Genomic DNA, 7,500 nt, shown 5'->3' with positions numbered 1-7,500 from the left:
TAGTGGCATAAAGTCACTGTGGCGGCATGGGAATGGTCGAGTGTTCGTCCAGAGAGAGGAAAATGATTAGGGTACACACACCTGAGCACTATAATGTCTAACGCCTGTTTCTGATTGCAGTAAGCACTGGGGAGAGCGATAAAAAGGGACCATGCCAGAGACAAAAAGAGAGAGCTACCAGACATAAAACACAGTGTTGAATTGTGACTGTGATCTTCTGAGTGTAGTGCTGAAAAGCCATTTTAATTTGTTTAATTAAAATCATACCTTTAAGTTGACATCCCAAGTTTCCCATTTCCTCCTTTCCCACCCAGCGAACCTCTCACACTGATGCTGAAACCCTAACCCTAACCCTAAATCTGTTTGGTGTACTATTCTGATGATAGTGAAACTTTGTAATATGGCACTTTTTGTACCACTGTCTCCCTAAGATGATTCACTGATGTTCTTCCTCTCTTGTAAGTCGCTTTGGATAAAAGCATCTGCCAAATGAATAAATGTAAATGTAAATGTAAATGCTGAAACCCAGGAAATTGGAGGAAGTCATAAAGTCCTTTGACAGTATGCACCATGCACAACATCAGGCCCTGCTTGAGCTACACCAGGACCAGGATTGCCGATTCCAGGAGGTGCTCCAAGCTCAGAGGACAGGCACGTGATCCGTAGCCTACTGCACCAGGAGAAAGCCCCGGCTGTGACCCCGGACCCAGCAGCCCCCATGCCTCCTGTTGCCCTCATGAGAGGCAGAAGATTATCCCGAGGCCGTGCTCAGTGGATGGCCAGACTTATCCCACTGTTGTCCGGGGAAGCTCAGCTCATGGCACAACAACTACTGGTGGCAAGTCTCCTGGTGTATGACAATTTGAGGAAGACCATCCTGCAGCGGGTCGGTCACAGCCCTGAGCAATACCAACTTTTCTTCTGACTGAGGACCGTGATGCCAAGGGACTCATCGATCTTATGGTACTGGAACAGCTTATCCGTCGTCTACCGAAAGGAATGGTTGAGTGGGTCTAGTGCCACCACCCAGCATCCCTGGAGGAGGCCGTCCAACTGGTGGAGGACCAAATGTTGGCATATTAGAGGGCGGAAAAGCCCTCCCACTCTCTTCCTCTCCCCCTGTGTTCCCCTCCACCCCCTCTCTCTCCTCTCACTCTGTCCCTTTACTACAGCACATCCCAGTTCCCCGGAGGCATGGAAATGGGCCACCAAAGCCAGCTCCCTGTCCCCGTTTGTCCCGCCGCCGGTGGCCCCAATGTCTTGTCGCTCTCCCCCTCTGGTGGATATATCTGCCAACACAGGTGCGGGCGTAACGCCTTGGTGGGCATGCTGGAGTTGCAGGGATCCAGGGCACTTCCAGGACTAATGCCCAGTGATGGAGCTGTGGTCCAGGTTTCAAATCATTTCAAATTACATTGACGAGCATTGTTAGACTACTGTACATGCTAAAAAGTTATGAAAACTAAACGGCGGTGCGTAATGGACTGCAGCAGAACAGCAACATGGATATCAATTATTGGGGGGATTTGTCCCAATGGAGTGGTAGTGGCGTAGTGGGTGGGCTAAAGCACATAACTGGTAATCAGAAGGTTGCTGGTTTGATCCCCACAGTCACCACCATTGTGTCCTTGAGTAAGACACTTAACTCCAGGTTGCTCCGGGGGGATTGTCCCTGTAATAAGTGCACTGTATAATACATTGGTAATCAGAAGGTTGCTGGTTTGATCCCCACAGTCACCACCATTGTGTCCTTGAGTAAGACACTTAACTCCAGGTTGCTCCGGGGGGATTGTCCCTGTAATAAGTGCACTGTATAATACATTGGTACTCAGAAGGTTGCTGGTTTGATCCCCACAGTCACCACCATTGTGTCCTTGAGTAAGACACTTAACTCCAGGTTGCTCCGGGGGGATTGTCCCTGTAATAAGGGCACTGTAAGTCACTTTGGATAAAAGCATCTGCCAAATGCATAAATGTAAATGTGACAATGTGTATTGTGGTTACGGCCCTGCATATTGTATGCATGTACCCATTTAGATAAAGTGCAAGAAAGCATATGTGTAAATGTGTATCTCAAATGTTTTTGGTTTTCACATGACTGATGCATCTTGACACACTATACTGTTTAAATGAATGCAGATTATTCCCGTGAAATAGAACTCAAGTGTTCTCTGATTCACTTGTATTGTGTTCTCTAGCTTCTCTCATGTGGTTTTTCTTTAGAGAATCACAACAACATTACAGTGTACAATAGTTCAAATGCTGAGCAATTGTTGAGTCTTTCATGATAGAAGTGTTAGTGCTAAAGTCAAATAAACACATACTGTACTGTAGGTATTGTCAAGACAACAATATAACAAGAGAATGTGTGCTATTATGTACTAGATGAACTTGCTCAAGTGTTCAGTATAATTATTTGACCAAATATTTGCAGCCACCTCAGACGTTTGCCATGAAATGAGACCCAGTTACAGCTCTGTGTTCGGTGTGTTGAGCAGAAGTTGCAACAGGGCATAACCTCGCAAACCTCGCAATGGAAAAAATATTTTCAGCTTAGTGGCAGCTATTTTTCTTTCTCAAATAAAGACAACCAATCATTTACATCTGAAAACACTTTCTGACATCCCGACTTTCATTGCTGGCTGTTTACTGTCAAAAATTGAGACAAAAATAACATTTGCTGACTGTCAGCGTGGTGTGTTTGTAGGTTCATAGTGTCCTGTTCGGCAGTGGAATGTTTAGAATTGTTTATGTGTATATAGCAAGTCAAGTCACTTCACTCCAAAATAATCATTTTCTTTATCAGTATTGTTTTACAGTTAACCCCTTAAACTCTCAAAGGGGGCACCCTATCGCAAGTAAGTCAGGCACATGAGGTGTCATTTAAAAGATTAGAATCTGAACCTTTCAGGGAGTACCATCACTTCTGTATTTATGTTACTTAAATAACAAAATAAGGCCTCAAAACATTCACATTGAAAATCAGCGCCCCCTAGAGGTAATGGGGTGCAAATATTTACGTATATGAAAATAAAAGTCCTTCACATAGCACATAAATGGTCATATATCAAATAAAAGCTCTCATTCTCAGGAGTGTGACTGTGCAGTTTATTATAATTTTTTTTTGCACTAATTCCCTATTTGAAAGATTTTCAAAAAATCACAAAGTGAAATATGATTTATGTAAATAAACAAATACAAACGTCTCATTTATAATCCGAAAACTGCTGCTGGAAGCCCAGAGTAACTAGAAACGTTTATCTGAAGCTTATTATAATAAAGCGTTTTATAATATCTGCTTTTACCTTAGGAAGTTTTCTAAAATATGAGCCATTGTTTACCTGTCTGTGAGTTTGCTTGTGTGAATAATCCAGTGATATATCTGAGATGTCCAGAACAAAATATGCAGTCTTGCAATAAAAGCATGCAAAACAAATCATCATAAAATATGTTTCTGACTATTGATGATAAAATATATCATCATAAAGGGGAGGATCTCAGCTTTCTAGTGAGATCTATATTGAGCTTGTAGTCCACTCAGAGGCCGAGATATTCAATGCAATAATGAGGGTGCTGCTTGAACTTGTCATATTACCTGTTGTCTTTTGGTTTTGTACTTTTATGTTAAAATTCTTGTTTAGTTCCTGTTTCCTGTTAGTTTTGTAGTCCTTTGTAGTTTTATTCCTTGATTGGTTCTCCCTGATTATTTCTCATTCCCTGATTGTTTCCCCAGGTGTTCCTCATTCCCTTGTGTATTTAAGCCCTTGGTTTCCCTGTTTCCTGTGTCAGTTCTTGCATGTTTAGCTTTCATGTTCTGTTCCCAGTGTTTTGCGTTTGCTCTGTGTTAACTTGTTTGTTTTTCAGTTTTATAACCCTGCTTTAAGATTCTTATTCCTTGCCTGCCTCATCACAGAACTGAACATTAGACTGAATGTCTATGGACGAGCACATCTGTGAGGGGTAAAATGTGTTAGAGCGCCCCCTACAGTTCACATCTGTGAGGGGTATAATGTGTTAGAGCGCCCCCTACAGTTCACATCTGTGAGGGGTATAATGTGTTAGAGCACCACCTACAGTTCACATCTGTGAGGGGTATAATGTGTTAGAGCACCACCTACAGTTCACATCTGTGAGGGGTATAATGTGTTAGAGCACCACCTACAGTTCACATCTGTGAGGGGTAAAATGCGTTAGAGCGCCCCCTACAGTTCACATCTGTGAGGGGTATAATGTGTTAGAGCCCCCTACAGTTCACATCTGTGAGGGGTTATAATGTGTTAGAGCTCCCCTACAGTTCACATCTGTGAGGGGTATAATGTGTTAGAGCCCCCTACAGTTCACATCTGTGAGGGGTATAATGTGTTAGAGCCCCCTACAGTTCACATCTGTGAGGGGTATAATGTGTTAGAGCACCACCTACAGTTCACATCTGTGAGGGGTATAATGTGTTAGAGCCCCCTACAGTTCACATCTGTGAGGGGTATAATGTGTTAGAGCGCCCCTACAGTTCACATCTGTGAGGGGTATAATGTGTTAGAGCTCCCTACAGTTCACATCTGTGAGGGGTATAATGTGTTAGAGCACCACCTACAGTTCACATCTGTGAGGGGTAAAATGCGTTAGAGCGCCCCCTACAGTTCACATCTGTGAGGGGTATAATGCGTTAGAGCACCACCTACAGTTCACATCTGTGAGGGGTATAATGTGTTAGAGCACCACCTACAGTTCACATCTGTGAGGGGTATAATGTGTTAGAGCGCCCCCTACAGTTCACATCTGTGAGGGGTAAAATGCGTTAGAGCGCCCCCTACAGTTCACATCTGTGAGGGGTAAAATGCATAAGAGTGCCGCCTACAGTTCACATCTGTATTTTGTGATGGAATGTGAGAGATTTTGTTCTTTTTCTGCCATCTAGTGGAATAAAATGAGACTTTTCAAAGTGAGGTGGAGTGAACAGAACCAGAATTACATGCTTACAAAGTTAGGACAACAACAAAAGAAAGTGCTTTTTGTATTATTATGTTTATCATAAGATTGTAAACACATACAATATTATTTATGAATAAATGGTGTATTTTTTTTAATTAATTAATTAATAAAAAAAACATTAGTCCACAGTATGTGTATATGGTGAGCTTTGAAATTGGAGTGTGAAAAATTGCAGACGGCAGCCCAAAAATGGACCAGAGTTTAAATATCTAAACATCAAAATTTAGGGAGGTTTATGTTTACATCAAGAAAGATGTCAATGCTTAAAGGTGCAGTACGTAAGATTCAGAAACGCTTCTTATTAGTGACACCTGTGGCCGTTAAGTGAACTGCAGCAGCTACGTGTTGCTTGCGCTCGTACACACACTCCAATATAAGTTGAAGTTATATTTTATATAAAATGCCAAATACAGTTTCTCATCAGAATAATGTTCTCTAATATGCAATATAAATGCTCAAACTTCAAATAATAAGAGTTTGTCATATTGTATACCTTTTTCTATACGTACAGAATACAAAACATAACACATTTTAATAACTACAAACCCCTGGTGTAACCAGTCCTACTCAACCCGTCTCTGGCATGGGAGGTGGGCACGCTAACAAGGAGGCTAAAGGCTACAGCCACTAGCGTCAGTCGCTAGTGCGCCTCTTGAGGCCAGGGAAGTGAGGTTTACACACTGTACAGCATCTACCAGCCGGCTACTGTTACACTCACCCCCCAAAACTCACTCCGATCCGGGTCACGGCACCACGGTCCTACTCGACCTGCTCTGAGCGGGATTTGAACCGGGGTCTCTGGCATGGGAGGTGGGCACGCTAATAAGGAGACTGAAGGCTACAGTCATTACCGTCAATCGCTAGTGCGCCTCTTGAGGCCAGGGAAGCTACATACCAGCTGGCTACTGTTACACTCACCCCCTAAATCTCACTCCTATTCGGGTCACGGCACCACTGTAACCTGTCGTACTCGACCTGCTCTGAGCGGGAGCTACCGTTACATTGCCAGAATATTCCTTCCCCTTGTAATGTGTTTAATGTAATAACTCTGAGGAGACGTTGTAAGTCAACAAAGGCAAATCCGTGCTTGAGCTGCTGTTGTTGAAGGGTTGTTGTAAATTAAACAGCAGTGTAAAGTGTAGTACTGTGATGTCTAAACACTGTTTATTTCTCTTAGACTTTCAGTGTGATCAACATGAGTTCACATTTACATTGATGTCACAAGCAGATGCTTTCTTATCAGAATCACTCACAATGTAAGTGTCTGTAACGTCACATGCTTGTTCATCTCACAGTAGTTCTGTAACACAACACCAGCTGAGTGTGTCTGAGCTCCATTAACTTCAATCACAGACATTGTCTACAATGTATCATGTATTACATGTGCACATGAGTGGCATTGTTCTCTAACGCCCTCACACAGACTTCGATCGAGCACATGTCTGATCTCAAAACGCACTTGTTCACAAGAGCATTTCCTGAAGGATTGTATATTCTTATTCTCTTGCTTATTTCATTTTACTTGGATTTTATTCTCCTATACTTTTATATCAATTTCCATATGTATGTATCATTTGTGTGAAGGCATATGTACATGTATATCTTCTCTGTAAAGCACTTTGTAAACTGTTTTATTTTGTATTGATTCCTACATTTAAATAAAGAAAAGAGCAACATTTAAAAGGGTGGACGGCAGTGGCGAGGACTCACGCATCCCTCCTTCCTGGGTTTCGTCAACAATGTAACAAAGTTAAGTTTGGGAAAGGAGGAGGCGGGAACCAGTTGAACAATGAAAGTCATATTTTAATAGGAACTTAAACAAAAAGACACAAAAACATAAACATACACATGCACGTATCCCTCTCCTCAGTGGATTAGGGCTCAATTGGGCTTGCATATGAAAACCCCCAGACTTGATCATCAACTGGATGACAGTGTTCTGCTACTTCAATTTAATTAGGAAACAGTTTAGTTTTTTTGGCAAACCCACCGTGGCATTAGTTGTGTGTAATCTTATTATGTAGCATATTGAATTTGAAATTGTATCGTGCCATATGGCCTCAATAGCAGCAGGAATTAGGCAGAGGTGGGTAGTAACACGCTACATTTACTCCATTCAATTTACTTGAGTAACTTTTTGGGAAATAATTTACTTTTATGAGTATGTTTTAATGGTGGGTATTTTTTACTCTTACTCAAGTAAATTTCTAATGAAAAAAAAAACATACTTTTACTTTGTTACAATGACATTTATATTTACATTTACATTTACATTTACATTTACGCATTTAGCAGACGCTTTTATCCAAAGTGACTTACAGTGCACTTATTACAGGGACAATCCCCCCGGAACAACCTGGAGTTAAGTGTCTTACTCAAGGACACAATGGTGGTGACTGTGGGGATCAAACCAGCAACCTTCTGAGTACCAATGTATTATACAGTGCACTTATTACAGGGACAATCCCCCCGGAGCAACCTGGAGTTAAGTGTCTTACTCAAGGACACAAT

At 41.9% G+C, this 7,500-nt stretch overlaps 1 long non-coding RNA gene across 1 annotated transcript in view; it reads right to left on the bottom strand.

Annotated features, from left to right (window-relative positions):
• The window catches only part of LOC127661963 (uncharacterized), a 23,350-nt gene that overhangs the window by 619 nt on the left and 15,231 nt on the right, over positions 1 to 7,500 (bottom strand). The window contains exon 2 of the long non-coding RNA XR_007972816.1: positions 7,408 to 7,500. This exon is cut by the window's right edge and continues 91 nt beyond it. This is a non-coding gene — a long non-coding RNA (uncharacterized LOC127661963). The remainder of the gene's footprint in view (positions 1 to 7,407) is intronic.

Source organism: Xyrauchen texanus, chromosome 21, assembly GCF_025860055.1.
Source record: "Xyrauchen texanus isolate HMW12.3.18 chromosome 21, RBS_HiC_50CHRs, whole genome shotgun sequence".
Taxonomy (NCBI): Eukaryota; Metazoa; Chordata; class Actinopteri; order Cypriniformes; family Catostomidae; genus Xyrauchen; species Xyrauchen texanus.
This window is presented reverse-complemented; position numbering and strand designations above follow the sequence as displayed.